Source organism: Diabrotica virgifera, chromosome 3 (genome assembly GCF_917563875.1).
Source record: "Diabrotica virgifera virgifera chromosome 3, PGI_DIABVI_V3a".
NCBI lineage: Eukaryota > Metazoa > Arthropoda > Insecta > Coleoptera > Chrysomelidae > Diabrotica > Diabrotica virgifera.
The window spans coordinates 82,238,357-82,259,991 of record NC_065445.1 but is presented as its reverse complement, the minus strand read 5'-3'; the positions used below and the strand labels follow the sequence as shown (position 1 = coordinate 82,259,991).

Below are 21,635 nucleotides of genomic sequence, written 5' to 3'. Positions count from 1 at the left end.
ATATTCATTGTCTCTCGGATTATCCGAAACAACAGGCACCTGTTTCCTTTAAGTATTTATTTCAAACTGTCTTAGCATTATTTAAAAAAGACTAAAAAGACTATTTAAAAAATTATTTTTTAAACAATGGTCTTATGTCCACTGTTCTTAAATAACATAATATCGCTGCGATTGTGACTGTATTGTGTGTAGTACAGTCTTGTATTGTTCGCTTCAGTTTGATTAGGTTTGTGTTTACGTGTTGTTAGTAATTTAGATGTGTACTGTGCATATATATTTCATGTTATTTCAATTATAACGGAGTTTATCTGTAAGTATACCGTATTTTACGAATTTTTACCATATTCTCCGGCTAACCCGGATCGGCCGCGGTCCCGATTAATCCGAGTTATCGAGGTTCCACTGTATTATACAGAGTGAATTTTATGTATGGGACGCCTCAACTATATCGGAAACAGCATGCACGATTGTTCTATTTTTTAGTGAGTAAGGGTGTATCGGGTGTGATACGGCCGATATTATGGTGGTATTTGCAGTGTTGTCAGATCTTGTTTTTCTGGAAATATAATGACCTTTCTAATTTTAAATGAGCCACCCTATATATTTTTGTGTTTTAAAAGTCCTTAATAAATACTGATTATTTTTTATGTAACATTCCCTGTACCTAAATACCGTAATTTTGTAGTTGTTGCTACATTTATTTAAAAAAATATATAACAAAATAAAAATCAATTTTTTCGGCCCGTACATGACATTGACGTCACATTGATCATTGCGCATGGGACATCTTCAATACAGGACGTCATCTGGCGATTCTATTGGTTAAAAATCTGTATCATAATGAAGCTCATTATGAGACTGATATTGAAATTGTAATTAATATATTAAAGTATAGAGTATAACTAACTATAAAGTAGTGGCGGCTCGTGGCCTTGGAGACAGGGTCGGCAAGGTTTTTTGTCTCCTCATATAGGTATACCATCAAACTAAAAGGCTTAAATCATCATAGGAGATTTTGTGGTTTTTTGTTTTTTTATTTGATGTACTTGATTGACATTCTCTCTTGTTTCATGGTGTTTCGACAATACGTGTTGATTCTTTTGAGACAAGATAAATCCCGTTTATTTGAGGCAGAAATTGGTGGTAGTGGTGATAAGAAAATTGATTAACAGTTTGTTATAATGAATTGCAGTACTTACTACATAGAATTATACATACATATTTTGTAACTTACCCCACTTTCTGAAAATATTTGGATCGGCATAATTTTTAAGTACCTAACTTGTTATAATAAATATCTTAGAAATTCTTTGGCGAAGGTAACTTTTAAATTTTGAATCGTCAAAGAGGCCAAAAATTTGCAAATCTTCAAAATTCGAAAAACGAGTATCTATTTGCATATATTAGTAGGTATCCAAAATTTCAAGATATACCCACTCGTTTTTCGAGAGATGTATCATGTTGTTGTCTTTTTTGGGATGGTTCGGAAATACCAAGCGAATCCAAAATGTCACTGCGTATATATTGGAAACTACTATCATTACGAAAATCTCTGAGATTTTGCACCAGCTTTCGTATTCTATTTTTTGAATAAATAATGTCAGTTGACTGATTTTGAACAATAATGAATATCTTGGGCAAACTCTGTCTTAAAAATATTTAAAAAGAATATTAAAAGAGTAATTATTTAATAAAGTTCTCAAACCGATTGCTTCACGGATCGAGGTATCGCCAATTTCAAAATCGTCGCCTTCGATAATAAAATCAAAAACTTCCAAAAGCTGTTCACGAAAATCTGCTACAGATACTAAAACTACCAGAGATAATCTGCTTAGATAAAACTAATCGAGATTTAAAATTTCATCGCGTCTGACAAACTGTTCGCTTTTTTTCGAAACAAATTTGTTCTAAAGCAGTAATCCGTTTAGGTGAGCTAAACTGGCAAGAAAAGACGATATTCTTTATTTTTTTACACGTATCATGCAAAACTAAATTCATTATATGCGCATAATAGTGAGTAAATAAAGCTTGTGATGCAATATGTAGTTTTAACTTTTGACTGGAGACCATTCAATTCACCACACATCACAGCAACGCCGTCATAAGATTGCCCCAGTTTGCCCTACCAATTTATTTTTGATATCAAAAAATTTGAATCTGTTCTTTAAAACACCAAAAATATATTCTGCCTTATTGCTTTTACTCACGTCTCTAAAACCTAAGAACCTCTCATAAATATTACCACGTAACGCGTATCGAACAACAATAATTGATAATTGTGAATGACATGATAATCAGAAGTATCATCTACTTCCAGCGAAAAGTAAATGGTTTTCTAAATCTCATAGATTCAATAAAGTTATTCAAAATGTAACTATTTGATTAGGTATATGTATTAGTTCATTCTGTATTACGAATACACTTTGAATCAGAAAGTAAATATTTCTAAAACAATTTCATTATTTTCTCTATAATTACTTTGATTTTTAACAAATGCTTCGATCCATCATGTCTAAGTGATAATTCCTAACTTAAAAAATTACAATATCAATTAAACGACGTAAAACGGCGTGATTATTTTTGACAATTTCTGCTGATGCAATCTGGCGATGCCAAATGGAAACACCGACCGGAAGATTTAAATATGCCGTACCTGCCTACGGAGAGAATGTATGTTCGCTTGCTCATCGACTTGTTATTTCGTTGAGATGTACGCGTAAATCGTCAAGCTACGGAGTGCTACGGATGAGTTAGGTACGGCTAGCCGAAAAGTCAGATGAATGGCTCGGATCATTCATTTTTTGAGAAGTCTGTTATGCGCAGGGATCACTTAACGCTCGGATTGATCAAATCCTTTTAAAAACCATGAATAAAATTTAGTCTGTATTATCTGACAGATTTTTTTACTTCACAGATACAAAGATTAAAAAAATCTATCTATATCAATGTGTGGGTCGGCACTGCCGACCCTGCCGGCCCTGACCGGCCGCCACTGCTATAAAGTATAGAGTTACGTTATTAATTTGTTTTAATATTTTATTTTTTATTAAAAAATAAGGGCGGGAAACTTTAGACGCGCTCTCTATAATTCGTGTCAATTGTGATGATTTCTAAAGACCAATCATTTTGATTATTAATTATTTGTGAGTAAACGACTTGAGTTCCTAGTTAGACAAAGTGTGAAGGTGAATAGATATGTTGTTTGGTAATAACAGATTAAATAAAGAATGCATTTTGTTACAAATTTTTTTTATTTTAGCTCGAAAGTTGAAAGACGAAGAAAAGATGCAGTGCCCACAATGCTTCAAGTTCTACAATGGTTCTCACTCTCTCTACGTACATCGAAGCCGTGATTGCGGCAAAGCTAAAAAATTTGTTTGTGTCGTCTGTGGCTTCAGCTTTAAAAGAAACGAACACTTAAAAAGACATTTGACAAACAAACATGGCATGTTTAAAGATATTGATTTACAGATTTTAAGTTAATGTTGTTCACTTTTACCTCCAAAACAAACATCTATTGATTACACTCCGACCGATATAGGAATAGACGTGAGCTGTGCGCAAACCAGAGAAGGGATGCAGAATTCATTTGTGGCTTAAATTACAGAGTTGCCACGGATCTTACAAATATTTACTGAGATTTCATTTTAAATGTTGTGTATACTTGCCATCAAGTTATTTTAGAAACATTAATCTTAAGCTTATTACAAAGTCATTTGAATGGTGTGGTTAAGTTTGCGGCACAGGTAGAAATTAATGACATGAAGAGAAGTATTCATAATTCACAAATGTGGTCTAGAGGTAACAAAGTACCTACTAGACTCTAAGAATGTACCACAAAAAATGTTTTAATAAAAAGTTCAGTCTTGCAAAAGGACGCGTTTCGGCCCAACTCGAGCAACCATCAGCTAATAAGGCCCGGCGCAAATTGAACCTAAGCGAGACGCAACCTGCGCCGGCGGAACGGGTGACCCGTGCATTTATTTTTCTAGCGCGCCGCATATTGAACACAACCCAACCCAACCGTTGGCTATCGACGTGGCGAATAGAGACGGGCAAAATCAGTGCGGACCTGTAACGGTTACTTTTGATACCGGTTCTCAGTGGTACTGAGTACAAATACTAATTACAAAATACTGATGTATCTGATCCTCGTACTGAATTGAGTAGGCAACTTAAAATCGGCATTTCCGTACTTGTAACTAATAACGTTTTAAAAATATCTTAACACGTCCCTAGTAGTCGTAGCGGTATGACTTTCTAAAACATCGAATTTTATCATAAGCGGGTGCCTAAAAAGATATCTTACACTGAGTATTTTATTTCTGCACATAATACCTACATATGTATTTAAAATAATCTCTCCCCTACTACTGGGTCATATCTCATATTCCTCAATGTACTGCTCGGATCACAATCATTTACAATTACTGCAGGATCGCAATCATTTACAATTACTGAAGGTCATAATTCATAATCCCTCCGCTACTGATCGGTCATAAAAATTTCGTTTTTAATTTTTAAGCATAAACAAAAATGCATATGTAATAACAAAAATGTAATATGCCGACAAGTTGAATTTTAGGGTAATACGATATTTTTATCAATCACGGTTTTAAGTAACATGAATTATTTTTCACCTTATTTTTCTAATAATGAGGTTTTGTAAAGGCATTACTTTGATTATTAATTTCGTATCGCAGCTTATTTAGTATACCAAAAGTTTCAGAATTTAATGACAAAAACAACGCAGTTTTCACTCGGGGTGTTCACTATGTTAATATTTTTATTTATCATAATAAATTGTACTTAGGAACCATCCGTATTCATTTCAGATACGTCCATCTCGCAAACAAAAACAAGTAAAAATAAACATCTGGCGGTGAGTCACGCGTCCCACCGCCCAAGAAAACTGTACGCCGATGACAAATGTTTCCACTGTTGCCAGATGAAAATTTCTCGTAACAGTAGAATAGGACATAAAAAACAGGAGAAAACAGGAGATTTTAATAATTTCAAATAAAACAATAAAATGTAGTTAAATTGAACAAAATAACTATCTTATGGCTATTTTTCAAGGCCAATAATTAAGTAATTAATTATTTAATTAATTAAGCAGTAATTAATAGAAGTGAAGCAAGACAGTCCATGACTAGTTTCTGACTGATTCGCATGCGCAGTTCCGTTTTCAAGCGCTTGAAAACGGAACTGCGCACGCGAATCGGTCAGAAACCAGTGATGGACTGTCTCCACGAAAAAAGTTTAAATACAGGTTTCACAAATGTTTAAACTTGTTGTCTGATAACGCTAGATAGTCTCTCAAATTTAATACCAACATACCATATTCTAGTGGAAAATATAACAGAAGATTTGAGATTGAAAACAGGAGAACAGGAGAAGAAGTATGAAAACAGTAGATCTCCTGCTAAAACAGGAGATCTGGTAACACTGAATGTTCCCAAGCGAGACCTGCGAACGAATGCACTGATAGTAGGATGCGCAAAACTGTCTACGCAGTTAGCCGGTGCAGGTGGTGTCTCGCTTAGGTTCAATTTGCGCCGGGCCTGAGCCTTGCTGTTGGGTAAGTTTCTTGAATGAGGTGGGCGTTGTCACCACATGTTGAATTTTTCATTTTTCATATCTAATTTTTATTATATTATATTGTAGGTCAGTTCTATGTTGTGTTCCTGTATTATTAGCTGATGATGGCTCGTGTTGAGCCGAAACACGTCCTTTTGTAAGACTGAACTTTTTAATTTAAAACATTTTTTGTGGAACATTCTTTGAGTACAGTACTTTGTTAGAAATTAGTAAATTTTAATCTATTGTTCCTTTAATTATTGTACCTACTATTCATTATGTTTACATCTCGAAACTTAAAGACACAATTCAAATAAAAATTACTTTTTAATATGATTAGGATTAAGGTTTTCAAAAATAACTTGATGGCAAGTATATATAAATGATTATTTATAACGAGTTCCATGTAATTTTTTTAAATTTTAAATGGCTATTTAACAATGTTCGGTTAGTATAAATTCACTATACCTAATGTTGTTCTGAAGCTATTTCCTTGTGGCATTTTTATAATTAACTATTTAGATGGGAATTAAGCCACAATTAAATTGAAAAAAAAAAATCATTTTATTAACGTTTCGACGCCTAAATCGGGTGTCGTTGTCAAAATACAAATTAACACTAAATTAAACAAGCATGTTGTTGAAATGTTAATAAAATTATTTTTTTCAATTTAATTGTGGCTTATTTCCCATCTAAATAGTTCATTATACCTGCTGTAGAAATAATCTAAACAAGCAAAATTGAATAAATTCCTAATCGGTGTTGCCTGTGTCTGAGTCTGAGAATATATCTTCGCTATCAGACTTTTCGACTATACATAATTAATAATACATGATTCTATGACAGCATCAAATACTGGCTCCTTTGACATTAGATCATCTTAAGTAATTTCCACTTGTTTCTCTGGAGTCTCCCATTGTTTTCCAATCTACGGAAAATATTTCGAAGAACTCATCCGATAATTTCTGAATAGAATTAAAAGTTAAATCTATATTTCGTGTTCCAACATAATTTTTTAGTGCTACCCTTCCATCTCACATAAGGCGACGTTCATACTCGGGAGATAAAAGATAAGTGATATATCGTGAGCGATATGCGATAGGCGATACGAACAAACAAATACTTAAAATCTAAATAGAGATGATAAAAAAGATTTACTTTCGCGCGATTGCACAATATCGTAAGTGATATATCGTTCGAAGTGCTACATTAGTCCAGGGCGCATCTGTTTTGAGATGGACGTTGAGAGGGGACTCAAATTTTTTTGCAGAAATTGCTTGAAAATAAATCAAATAATAATATTTGAGTTATCCTCCCTCTCAAAAAGGTCCGGAACATTATTTAAATAATCAAAATGTCAAAAATTGAAGGAAAAATTCGATTTTTTTCTTCGTTTTTTGATTATAACTTTAAAAGTATTCATTTTCGAGAAAAGTTGTACTGACATAAAAGTTGCGTAATTAAATTTCCTACAATACAGAATTGGTTAAAAATTTAAAAAATAGTCACCCTAGTTGCAAAATAGCAATAATTGCGAAAAATACCATACAAAAACAAGTATTCGCATTTTACGTTTTTCAACCATTTATGCTACACTTAGGACCTTCATATTTCACCCAGAAAAACTTTATGATACAGTAAAACAATACTGTAAATTTCATTAAGATCGGTTTAATAGATTTTGCAAAATAAATTTTGAAATCCAGCTTTCGCAAAAAAAATTCATTTTTTCAAAATGTTACAGGACTGAAAATAAAGCAGATAGCAAGTTGAATTTTTTTTGCTTATAGAAGTGTACTGTACCTTTCATTTGCAATTTTCAAAATTAAAATCGATTAATTACCACGGCGTCAGAAAATTTTTGAAATAAACAATAATTTTTGGTGCTACGCGCAGGACAGCGGTGTTCGATTCACACAAGTTGATTTCCACCAAAATGTCTTCCAATCTTTATCTAATATATTATTTTCTTACTCTATATTTTGTTGTATTTTAATATTTTAATTCCACAAAAATCAAACTAATTTTATTATTGTTTGTGAAATATTGTTTAAACAATTGCATATGTTTAAAAATAATAAACTTTTATTCTCTAAGTTAAAATATATGAACAAAGAAAGTTTTTACTAATAAAAGTGTTATTTCAAAGGATAGAGTATGTGTTTTTATTTTGCAATAAACAAATTTATTTATTTATATCGAAATGTAATAAAAATTAAAATGTATCAATCGTTATCAAAGGTCATTGGAATGCCTAATCAGAGCAAACTATCCGCTGTCCTGCGCGTAGCACCAATAATTAATGTTTATTTAAAAATATTCCTGACGCCCTGGTGTTAATCGATTTTAATTTTGCAAAATTGCAAATGAAAGGTACAGTACACTTTTATACGCAAAAAATTTTCAACTTGCTATCTGCTTTATTTTCAGTCCTGTAACATTTTGAAAAAATGAATTTTTTTACGAAAGCTGGATTGCAAAATCTATTAAACCGATCTTAATGAAATTTACAGTATTGTTTTACTGTATTATAAAGTTTTTCAGGGTGAAATATGAAGGTCCTAAGTCTAGCATAAATGGTTGAAAAACGTAAAATGCGAATACTTATTTTTATATGTTTTTTTTTTCACAATTATTGCTATTTTGCAACAAGGGTGACTATTTTTTAAATTTTTAATCAATTGTATATTGTAGGAAATTTAATTACGCAACTTTTATGTTAGTACAACTTTTCTCGGAAATTAATACTTTTAAAGTTATAATCAAAAAACCAAGAAAAAAATCGAATTGTTCCTTAATTTTTTGACATTTTGATTATTTAAACAATGTTCCGGACCTTTTTGAGAGGGAGGATAACTCAAATATTATTATTTGATTAATTTTCAAGCAATTTCTGCAAAAAAATTTGAGTCACCTCTCAACGTCCAAATGTACTAATATTTTTACAGATGCTACCTGGTCTACATGTCGGTCGCCCTCGCGATTTGTTTTATAATACGATATTTCAAATACGGGAATAAAAAAAGACAGTTTGTTCGGTGATTCTTTTCATTAATTTAGTGAAAGCTGGGCAGAGCATCTGGAACTATTCCCTTCCTGCCTACAGTAAGACAGATGTGGCGAGCACTGTATGAAGGGAAATTGCATCAGAAATAAAAGATACAGGTTTTTAAACTTTAATAATTCTTGTTGATACAGCTCTCTGGAAACAACAACTGAGCTATGATGCGCCTTGATCAGATTATAAGGATGTACCCAGTATTTTCCTTTTCTTCTCATTCTACACCTAAACCTAAGCTACTACAACGTCTTCCTCATTTGAGCTCATAATTTGAACTGAAATGAATTGTGCTTCCATCATCATCGCATTGTCGCGGCGATTTATCGTCCGTTCTCTTTGAACCTTGCTAGCAATATATCGTGGCGATAAAATGTCGCTTATCGGCTATCGCCCGAGTATGAACGCCGCCTAAGATCCACCCACAAAACTTGCTTCGTTTCCTGCACCCAAATTTATTAAACGTTGGTCCTTCGAGACGGATTTTTTATGTCCACTGTTTGTTCCGTCAGTCTAGCTGTTACTGCGACTATGGCTTGAAAGTAACTACGTTTTATCAGTAAACACAATAAATCTCTTTTCGTTTGTAACTCTTTAATCTGTCTTAAATACTGTAATCGTAGGTGGCTTATATCATCTTTTTCCGTCATAATTTCGCTTATTTTCTGTTCTTTTCCAACGAAACCCGAGATTCCCAATTTGCAAATGCATACTTCTTTGCCTCCTTTATAAACAAATTTTTCAACAAATCTCTTATGCATTTTATTTACAGTACGCACTTGTTTTTCACTTATATGAAAATTAATAATTTGCCGACGTAACAGACCCTGTTCAGCTGTTTGTAATTTTATTTTTGAGGATTTTGTCCGCCTTTTATTAGGAGTGACAAAACCGGATATACCTCCTGCTGCATTTCGCGGCTCTTCTTTGCAATATTTTTGATTCTAAACACAGAAACTCCGGAAAATACAATCCAGAAATCTCAGATTATTTACTAATCTTTTATTAGAATATTTATCAAATTACCGGTCATACTAGCCACACGTTCTTGAATTTTTTATCAAGCGAATTTTAACACAGAGTGATTTTTATTTTATTTATATTTATTTATTTATTTTTACGAAATTGAGATTTTACACAAAAATTCCTAAACTTTCGCGAATCACTATAGGCCCTATAGTAAAACAATCCATATAAACAGCTAAGCGGTTGTCGATTATTTGAACGCTCTCTGTCGTAATTTGAAATTTGCTAGCGTGAAACGTCTATTCCTATTTCGGTTCACCTGTAGGTCTTTATGATTTTTAAAATATAGAAATCAGGTAATCTTTATAAAATTATAGTTTCTGCTTGTAAGGCATTTGATAGTTGTTTGTTTTCTATAATTTTATAATTTTTTTGAGGAGTTCTAAGGACCAACGCTACAACGCAATGGGAAAAAATCTTCATTTTGTTTCAACTTTACAATAATTTTATATTTAAAATTTTAGATTTAGAAATCAAGTTTTAGATTTAAAAGGGTGCCCCCTTTAAGATAAACAAAAGGACATCACTCTCAGAACTCAATTTTTTTCATATTTTTACGTTCTCTGTGATTAAAAAATAAGATTCAGCGCAATCTGAATCCCCTTTTTAAGTACACACAACGCAAAAGTCTAGGGATATTTTTATAAATAGACGTATTTTGTTTATCTGTAATCAACTTAAAAAAAGTAATACAAAATGTGTTGTTTAATATGTCAAAAACCATAAATTGCAAAAAAAAATAGAAAATTGGAGAAAAAAAAATATATTGCAAATCACCCATGTTTCACATACCACCATAAAATGTCAAAAATACGAAATATAATCTTAAAATAAAGTATGGCCACCACGTTGGTTTATCACAGCTCTACATCTACTGTTCATGCTCCGAATCACATTGTTAATGTCTGCTTGAGGTAGTTGTGTCCGTTGTTCTCTCAGAAGCTCTTTTAATTGAAACTCATTGTAGATATTGCCCATATGTGGAGTAATTCTTCGTTGGAGCATGTCCCATACATGCTCACTGGGATTCAAGTCCGGTGATTTTGCTGGCCACGGCAATACATCAATACCCTCGTTATCCAACCAGTTTGTTACAATATGCGCAACATGTGGTCGAGCTTTATCATGCCTAAAGTAAAAATTTTCTCCAACAGCAGCAGCAAACGGGCGCACAACAGGTTCAAGAATAGTGTCCAAATATTGTTGACTTCTGAGAAAGCCACGTGGGAAAATGAGGTCAGTTCTTCCGTCAATCATGATTCCGCCCCATACCATTAATGTACCACCTCTGTATGGATACACTTCTTGAAGATGTCGTAATCGTTCTCCATTTCCGGGTCGTCTCCAAACTCTTGTCCGACGAGAATCTGGATGAAATCCATATCTAGACTCGTCACTAAACAAAACTGTGGTCCAGTCATTGTCAGTCCAATTCTGAAACTCTTGACACCAGGTTAATCTTGCAGCGCGATTGCCTCTAGATAGATGTGGACATCTCAGTGGTCGCCGAATACGAAGATTGGCTTCATGGAGACGATTCCTCACAGTACTGCGGCTAATTGTTACATTATGTGCAAGCTGTAATTCATTAACCAGCTCGGGTGCTGTGACTTTTGGCAGCCTTCTGGCATTTAAAATTAAATATCGGTCTTGAGCGACGGTTGTAGAGCGACCACGCCCTGGATGTTGCTCGGCTGGACTCCCAGTGTCTCTAAACCGACGCCACAAACGACTTACGACGCTTTGGGAGACACCCAGCTGGTCAGCAACTTGAGTTTGTCGCATACCAGCTTGAAGGAGGCCCACGGCTCTATTCATCTCTTTCAACGTTAAATGTTGTCGTTGCATGGTAAAAAGACAATATCTTTAACTTACCTATTAAGCAAGAATGGTATAAAGTGACTGAAATTAAAAATAAACAAAACATAAAAATGTCGATTTTTTTGTCCCTTATAAAAAAACATTCTAAAACACGTATTGCTATCAGTTTTACATTTTTTTTTTAATAAGAAGTGAGTGTCTGTATCAACAATTATAGTACAAGCAAATTTATATGGTCATGAAATTTCTGTCATTGGTATTGTCAAATTATTAAAATATCCTTAGACTTTTGCGTTGCGTGTATTTTTGGTGATTTTACTACTTTTTTACCGATATGCGCAATTAAATGACCCGTTTCAAAGTATGTTACTGAAAAACAATATGTTATATTTTCCAGCTGTGGAGAAATAACTTCATATTATGCAAAAAACCTAGTTTTTAAATGTTTCTGTATTTTTTCACATCTTTATCACGTTTACACAATCAAAAACTTTACACACTTGAATCACATAAAACGTAAAAAAAATGAAAAAAATTATTTAAGTTGCATCAGTCTCAAAAAAATATGATTAACCCCGTAATTACTCGCAAAAACCCTTTAAAATCCTTACATGGTTCTTGGGGGGGTTTGAACATAATTCTCCCATTTTTAAATGCCCTAAATAACTCAGTTTTTGGATTGTTGAAGGCGGCACACGTTACGAAAAAATCTGGAAAAAATTAGAAATACAGTTTTTGATAGAATACACAAAATAGAGACCAGCAGTCATCTTCAAAAAAAGTTAAGTAAATGTTTTTTTTCTAAAAAAATGCATTTTAAGGTCAGGTAAACTCAACCTGCGGGTATATAAAAAAAAAACATCTTTTGTAAAACTATGTGTGTGGATTTTTTGAAATTTTTTATTTTGAAATTACATAAAAAAGTAAAAAGAAATGTTCTTTGGTGGTAGAGGGAAGGCTGATGGGTTGGGGGGGCGGATTAAAATTTGGGTCTACTTTTTAATCAGATATAATCTTAACGGGAGGTACCCTTTTTAACGCTATCTTCCAAACATTTATGTCTGATGCCTCTAGTCTATTTTACACGTTTATCTTTTTACCCAATATTTGGCTTTTACCGAGCCTGGGTACTATTTTTGGAAAATAAGGAAATAGCTTACAATGATATTCCAAGCAAATTGGTAATTAATATTTCATAATTTTTGTTTTAATATTTTCCAAAATTTGATTGTAAATCGTTAGTATAGTTGCCAGTTTAACTGTCTCTAGCTAATTATTTTGAGATTTATTTTTTTTTTCATGCTGACGATGAATCTTATTTAGTGTCAAACTAGCTGTGGAGACGTTAGGTCCATAGCTGAATAGTTATAGTTAAATTAATTAAAATTTAAATTATTTTAAGCCTTACACCTAAAGGTAGAAAGGCTTAGGACTAAGTAAGTAAGTAAGTAAATTATTTTAAAAGATTATTTTTATTTTGTGGTATCTGGTATAAACAAAATTACCTAAATAAATTCCTGTTAGTAAGGGTCTAAATGTAATGGCCAACGTTCTTAAGGATGAGGCTCCGTAAAAAGAAGAAAGGCGTGGCCCGTCAAAATAGCCCGGTCAAAACAGCCCCTTCAAAAAAGCCCCGTCAAAATAGCCCGGACACAAAATAGCCTCGACAAAATAGCCTCGACAAAATAGCCCGCAAACAAAATAGCCCCGACAAAATAGATCGCACACAAAATAGCCCCGGTCAAAACAGCCTCGGCTAAAATAGCCCCGTCTAAAACAGCCTCTTAGAAAACACTTCCAATAAAAAGTTTTACCTTTTAACGGAGTACCATTTATTTTAAATTACTATTCTAATTGGGAAATAAACCACAATTTGCTTAAAAAAAATTATTTTATTAACGTTTCGACTTCCACTTCGGACGTCGTTGTCAAAATATAATATATTAATAAATTAAACAAAAATGTTGTTGCTCAGTAAAAAAATTCTTCTAATAATTTAAATTCATCTGACTCATTCATATCGGCCATTCAGACGTACAGTATGGTGCAAATTGAAGGAATAAATTCGTTATTTCGTAAACCCGCTACTAAGGAAAAATCCTGAAATAGATCGATTTTTATTTTTAAATTACGATATTCTGTTATATATGTCATACTAGTGACGTCATCCATCTGGGCGTGATGACGTAATCGATGATTTTTTTTAATGAGAATAGGGGTCGTGTGCTAGCTCATTTGAATGGTTATTTAATTCTCTATTTAGTAATATAAACAATTAAATAATTCTTTATACAAGGTGCCAAAAAACTTTTTTAATTTAAATTATTTGACAAAAAAAGAAGAATGTATGTATTTTATTTAATTTAAAATGCATTTTACTGTTGCCCGAAAACAGAAAAAAATGTTTATATCACAAATAAACATTGATTTTCGCTTAAATTAAATGTTCAAACTTCCAAGAGGCAGAGAAGACAGGACTCGAGTTCTCTGAAAAGACCATTTTTATTTAATGTGGTTAAGATTTAGTTAAGATGTGAATAGAGGATAATTACCATTTCCGAAAAAATGTATTTTTAAGGGATTATTTCATGATGAATTCTGGAGGGAGCTTTTTTGTCGGGGCTATTTGGTCGGGGCTATTTTGTCGGGGCTATTTTGTCGGGGCTATTTTGTCGGGGCTATTTTGTCGGCGGGCTATTATTCCGCGGCTATTTTGTCTGCAGGCTATTTTGTCGGAGCTATTTTGTGTGCGGGATAATATGTCGGGGCTATTTTGTCGGAGCTTTTTTGACGGGGCTATTTTGACGGGGTACCGAAGAAAGGTCTAAAGCAAGGCTGCTGTACTTCTAGTACCTACACTCTTCAAAATATATCTGAATCGGGCACTCTCAGTGTGGAGAAGGAACTGCTGCAATATTATGGACATCCCAATCGAAGACGAGAGATTTTACACGATCCACGTATAGACTATGATCGAATATTGAAGACGAGTGATATAGACTATATGCTTAGAAAACTGGAAGAAAAAGGGGCCCATGTATGGCCCCACAATTAATATACAAAAAACCGAGTACTTAAAGGAGAAAAATCAGGAAGCCTACAAATTGAAACCTGAACTATAGAATCAACTGAAACCTTCAAATATTTGTGAGTCCAAATAACATCAAAAGTAGTAAGTAACAAAGAAATAAATTGGTAGGTATTGGCCAGTATTGGCCAAGCAAGATCAGTCGCTAGACAGCTACACAGACTATTGTGGAATAATAAAATAACAAAATGAAAATAAAAGAAGAATATATAAAACGATAATAGAAAGTATTTAGTTGTATCGCGTCGAACTCTGAGAAATGAATCAAAGAAATGAATCAAAGAAATGAATCAAAAAGTTAAGGCCATGGAATTAAATCATTGGAAACGATGTTGTTGGCTCATTAAACTTGAAAAGGGGGAGGAACGAAGGTATGAGAGAATAGACATAATTAAAGCCAAAATACTAAACTGGTATAAAAGATAGTCCAAAAACGAAAAATGGACTCCGCTCTCTAGAAGAAAACGAGGTAGACCAAGTCGATCCTTAAGAGAACACGTCGAAGATGCAATGACCGCCAGAGATTTATAAACTGAAGAAGCGAGCTTCGAGATAAAATGCTGGAAATTAGGATGTGAGAAACGGCACCAGATGCAGTAGACTCGCTATATTGTATGGTATACAATAAATTGCCTTGTATGGCCATTGGCCAATATTGTATGGCCTTGTTAAATGAAGTTCATTTTTCTCTAATTGAAATATTTAAAAACTATTTTAAACTGAAGGCTAACAACAGTAATAAATTAAATCACTATAGGTCTGAACATATTTTCTTCTGGTATTTTATTTAACAAATTATTTCTTAAATTAAATCACTTTGTTACGAATAGCGTCTCACTTGTAAAGGCGTTGGGTGCTGTTCATGTAACGATAAACTACCACAGAGAATTGGAGCACTATTATAAAATAATATTTCAATTAACTATAGTTCAAGTAATGAAGCTTAAAATAGGACAAAACCTCGCAATTTTTACAGAATGGATCGATTTGCTTAAAAATTTGAGAATAAGTAGTGGATAGTCCAAGGATCAAAATCTATATTATCCCGAAAGGCGCTTTTACTAGGGGGTGGTTGCCACCTTATCTCAGGGGTGGAAATTTTTTATTATATTTTGACCGCAAAAGTTGATAAAATCATTCATTCTAAGTAAAAAACGTTCTATACATTTTTTTGATAAAATTAATAGTTTTCGATTTATTCGCCATCGAAAGTGTTAGTTTTATATCGAAAAAATCAATGTTTTTATCAGTTTTCTGCTCATAACTCAAAAAGGTATCGTTTTATCAAAACAACTTTGCTTAACAAAATTGTACCTTTTGAACAAATAAACAAAACAGTTTTTTTTTTTAATTTTCTTTAAGACCAATAGTAATCGAGCTATACTTTTTTATACGTTACGTTAGCTCTTCTTCGTCAAATGCTAAATATTGTAGTTTCAAAGTCAAAACACGGGAAAACTATCCATTTTTCGATGATAACTTGTTAAAACTAATTTAAAGTACTTAAACATATCTATCTAGAAATAAAAAAAGTTTCAAGCTCAAAAATTAAGTGACTTATGACTTATAATGAAAAGAATGTCAGTCCCTATTTTTTTCAGCGAAAAAGTGATCGAAAGCGACCCCTTAATTACCACCCTAATTAAAATTAAACGTTTGCCTTATTTGGTCTTCTTTATTTATGTATTGTTAATAGGTTCTAGAAGTTTGACCGGCTTAGAATGATTAGTTTTTAAAAAAATGGAGTTAAAGCGAATTACGAATTTTTGTAGTTTGGAAAAAATGGCCTTTTCTTCAGAATAAAAAGATTAGCATCAGAGATACGAAAAAATGTTTGAATATGAAAATGTAGCCTATTTAATTTCCAAGAACCTGGTTTGCAAAAATTTTTTCTGCGGTAACAATTGAGTGAGCTATTCACAATTAAAACTTGTAATAACATGCAAAAACCACCTTTACCAACCCTTTCAAAGTCACCTCTTTTTGCGACTGAGGATTTTAAAAAGATTTAATATTAATAGGCTTGTACATCTTGTAAAAACCTACAAAATTCTTTTTTACCAAACTTTCTAAGATAAAAAATAAAAAGTTACGGTTAAAAAATCAAAATATTTTTTTTGAAAAAAAAAAAGGAGAAATCCAATTGGAAGCATAATAATGTAAGTTAGCAGTGCTTTTAGTAATTGGCCTTATTCATTCTTCTTTATTTATGTATTATTAATAAATTCTAGAAGTTTGACTGGCTTAGAATGATTAGTTTTTAAAAAATAGAGTTAAAAGCGAATAACGAATTTTTGTAGTTTGGTAAAGAATGCCATTTCTTCAGACTAGAAAGATTAGCATTAGAGATACGAAAAAATGTTTAAATACGATATTGTAGGTTATTTAGTTCCCAAGAACTTTGTTTAAAAACATTTTTTCTACGGCAAAAATTGAGTGAATCGTAAATGATCGAAAACATTGATTTTTTCGATATAAAACTAACACTTTCGATAGTGAATAAATCGAAAACTATGAATTTTATCAAAAAAATGTATAGAGCATTTTTGCTTAGAATAAATGTTTTTATCAACTTTTGCGGTCAAAATATAATAAAAAATGTCCACCCCCAAGATGGGGTGGCAACTACCCCCATGTTAAAAGCGGGTTTCGGCATCATATAGACTTTGATCCTTGGACTATCCACTACTTATTCTCAAATTTTCAAGCAAATCGATCCATTCTGTAAAGATTGCGAGGTGAAAAGCTTCGGTTCCTGGACTACTATGATAGTTATCGTTTATGCCAGCTTTAGCTCAGTCTCTCAGGTTGTGAGTACCTACGCCTTGTCTTAATCAAAAATATATGAATGCTGAAAATTTAGATGGAGGCAAGGAAAAGTTAACTTATCAGTTTATTTTTATTAAAAATATAAAGAAAATATGATATATTGGATTCAATAATATATATTCAAATTCTTGCCGAAAGCTAACAATTTGGATTATACTTATGGCTTTTTCTGTTCAGCTTTTTGATGTCAAATAGTACAGCCTATGTTGACTAGTCGACCTGGGCCTTAGGGAACATCCATAAACTACGTCGTAAAAATTTTGGAGTTTTTAATACCCTCCCCCCTTCCGTCGTAAAGCGTCGTTTGCAGTTGCCCCCCTCATACCGACGTCGCAATTGCAACTCATGACCCCTCTTTTTAGTGATTTTTTTTTAAATTCCATGTTATTCCTAGATTTTTAAAAGTTAGCCCTCAAAGTTTATTTACGAATGTATCCAAATCAGTATTACTATGTAGCTCATTAATATCCGCGTACTCTCTCAGTTCACTGTACAACGAATAACTAGCTTTATTTAAATACTTTACGCTTTAAAAGACTTTAATAAACACTTTTATTGGAGTTCCTATGCTTTCTTAACTGCATGATATAAATCTTGATACTTATTTTATTTTAATTTCAATGCCATTTTAAGTATAAATAGATACAATGTAGTAACTAAATAGAATAGAATATTTTATTTCTATTCATTCTTTTAGATTTTTTTCACACAGAGTATTCAGTAAATAAATGAACAGTTTAATACTTATTGCTTCCAGACGTTGTTCTGAAAAGAAGCATTTGTTTAAAGATATAGGACAATGTTTTATTGTTTGTTATTCTGTATAAAACTGCTGGCAATATTATTAAGGCTGTGAGTGATAAAAACGAAATGAAAAGTATGCGATAAAAGTAATATACAAATTCTTTTTCATTCTAAAATAGGGTATACTTTTTATATTCGGGAACTTCAAGCGACGTCGGATGTGCACTTATAGCCCCCTTTCCCCTGTCCTATACCGTCGTAATAAGCAAAGTCCCCCTTTTCAACGACGTAGTTTATGGATGCTCCCTACTAGAAGGTCGGCCTCAGGTCCCTGCAGTTCTAGTTTGTTGGTTATTGTCTGCTGCAACTACATATTATTATGTTGGACATGTTGTCCTCGTGATTGTATCGCCGGCGATTGAGGAGAGGACATGCCTTGCCTTTTTCAAGAAGTAATCGAAAAGTAGCAGAAAGGCAAGAATAAATTAAATGGAATGAAGTAATATTTAAATTATTTATTTTATTTCTACATGCATATGAATTATAAAATATCGAACAAACACGTGTGGCTTGGAGATTTGAGGTTAAACATGAAAACATGATCAAAAAACTTACCTAAGGAATAACTTACCTAAAAAAATGGAATATGTCGTAAACTACTCACCCCAAGAGATTATGGTCTGCTGAAAATAAAATAAAATATCCATGAAACCTTGGTTTTATAGTCAGAGATCAGACTGCTACCATATTGGAAGTAGATATAATGACATAGACACAGTGGGGTTGACATTGACATTGAACGTGTTTAGAGCATAGAAGGTAAAAGATTTGATATAATCAGATGTTAGAATATAAAGAGAATTACCTATATATATGAAATAGAGGGCGCCAAACAAGTTTTTAACGGGAAACCAATAAAACTATAAAATAAGTTAAGAAATTAATGAATTATTAAAGAAAATAGAATAAAATAATTATTTGAAAATAAAATAACAAAGATATAGAAAGAATGACGTTTATAACGTTACAACTTAACATAGAAAAAGTAATACATAATAAGTTTTCTCTATACTAGTCAATTAGTTCAAAATGCCTACAAATAATTTAATGCTTTGAATTCGGTGTAGTGGACTAGTTTTATGATTTATTCAGACCAACAGTCAAGTCACAGTCAGATACGGTACAGTAAATATCGCTTTTGTGGTTTCCCAGTGAAGTAATTCCCACGCACGGGCATGGTACAGTCGCAGTCGCGGTATAGGCACTGTCCGTCCGATCGCTCTGCCAGCAATCAAGACTGTGACTTGATCGTGACTTGGACTGTCGGGGGGTGAATATGACACAGTCAGTCAGCAGCTTGTTTTCAGTTGTTGTACCATAATCTTTGTCTCTTGTTTTATCGCTTTTGTTAACAATGGAGGACAAAATTGAATGTCTCTTTATACCAAACAGCTTTCAAAAATAAATACCTGTCTGATTGAAATAAGCATTTCAATAATATAATATGAAAATTGTAGATTTTACTCCTATAAAAGACATAACTGCCATTCACATATTGTCATTACATGGTTCGTTCTATCGCAAATAATGGAGTTCACTTGTTGCAATACTAAAGACTCAATAATCTTGATCGACCTTATTGTGACGTAGACTGATGGTGATCTGTCCGGATTGTGTGATGACAATGAATTGTCCCTTGACTTGACGGCCGGCGATTTGACTGTGATCTGATTGTATCGTGACTGTTGGTCTGAATCAACCTTTAGTTTTATTTACGAAGTAAATGCCTACTTCTTTTAAAAAAGTAACGCACAAGTAGGGCAAATGAAATCATGTAATGACAATGTACGCAGAACTATTTTGTATATGTTTAACATGTGTCTTCGTTTTCTGTTTCTGTAACTGCCAACTTTTTGTTCTCAAAACGATTCCTGACTAAACTTGTAAACATCTAACTAAATGCATAAATTGTAAATGATTATTTCCAAATAAAATTTTGAGTTTTAATGTACTAAGTTATAAAATTGTCTTAAATTCAAGACTCAATAATATTCAGCTCAAAGGAATGCTATTATTCGAGATGAGGAATTCCATAAACAAGGGATCTACCTATTTTATGAAATGATCCCTTGTTTATGTAATGCCACATCTCGAACAGTAGCCGTTGACCTGAGTATTAATGAGTCTCTTTGATAGCTGGTACGGGTATATGTAGTCTTTTTACTACAAAAGCATGGTTACTTTTAGCACAGAATATCTAACCACATAATATGGTTAGTTATTCTGTGCTTTTAGGTTAAAATTTCTGACGTAAGAACACTGTCAAAACATTAGAATGTGACTTTTCATCATGGCCACGTTTATGTCATTACTTTTCAGAGATATTTTTCTTTTTTTTTGTTTACTATAAAAATAATATCTTTAATTATTTATTCTAATTAATGATGTCAATTGGTTTTCATTACTTGCCGAAATATATTTATTAACAACAATATTATCATAGTGTAGGTATAATTATTAAAATAGATTATTTAATATTTTTTTTAATTTCTAATAAACCTAATCTAAGTAACCTAAATTCTTTAACTTACTTCTCTGCAGTTAATGGTAAAAGGGAATCCCATTATTTCGTTCTTGTTCAAAATAATCTATTAAAGAAGCATTTTGATTTGGCATATTATGTTTCTCAATACAAACACAATAATAGTATAGGTACACAACAATAATTACAAAAGTTTTTAAATTAAGCTATATTAAAAACAGTACAGTGTTTTAAAGCTATATTTTGAATCAAATTGTGTACGAATTGAAGTAAAAATGTAGCAACACAGAACTGTCACATCAGTAGCGTACGATGGTCTAATATATTTAAATAGAATTTATATTTTCTGAAGTAATTAACTTAAAGCATTGTTTCATAAAATTTATATTATTAATAATAAATTTTTAAATTTGATGTTTATTTACGTTAATTAACATTACAAATATTTCGGCGTATTATTAATATATTTCGGCAAGAAATAAAAACCGATTGACATCATTAATTAGAATAAAGAATTAGAGATATTATTTGTACAGTAAACAAAAACAAAGAAAATATCTTACAAGTAATGATATAAACGTGGCGATGATGAAGTCACATTCTAATAATTTGGCAGTGCTATGACGTCAGAAATTTTGACCTACGTAATCTTGCTTTTGCAGTAAAAAGAATTTATATAATATGCGATTATTCCAGGTAAGCATAATCAATTGAGTAGTATCAAAATGACTTGGTTAGAAACTGTGACGTCCCTTAGGGCGCGTTCATAGTGCACGCTGGTTGCCGAGTCGGTGTAGCTAAATCCTTCGTATTTAATTAGGCCTATCCAAAGTGCACTAGCGTACTGACAACTAAATACGAATGATAATTCGCACACGGATTTGACGCTGGCTGTCTGAATCGAAAAGCAGCGTATACTATGGACGCGCCCTAATATTTATACATTT

At 32.5% G+C, this 21,635-nt stretch overlaps 1 protein-coding gene across 32 annotated transcripts in view; it reads left to right on the top strand.

Moving 5' to 3' along the window:
- Positions 1 to 21,635, top strand: part of LOC114336038 (longitudinals lacking protein, isoforms H/M/V) — a 630,205-nt gene that overhangs the window by 340,496 nt on the left and 268,074 nt on the right. The window contains exons 5-6 of one of the 32 annotated variants that reach the window (XR_007697054.1): positions 3,260 to 5,581; positions 5,668 to 5,737. The exons of the other annotated variants lie outside the window; for them this stretch is intronic. The gene's annotated coding sequence lies outside the window, so the exon portion shown is untranslated. The remainder of the gene's footprint in view (positions 1 to 3,259; positions 5,582 to 5,667; positions 5,738 to 21,635) is intronic. 32 annotated transcript variants of the gene reach the window in all.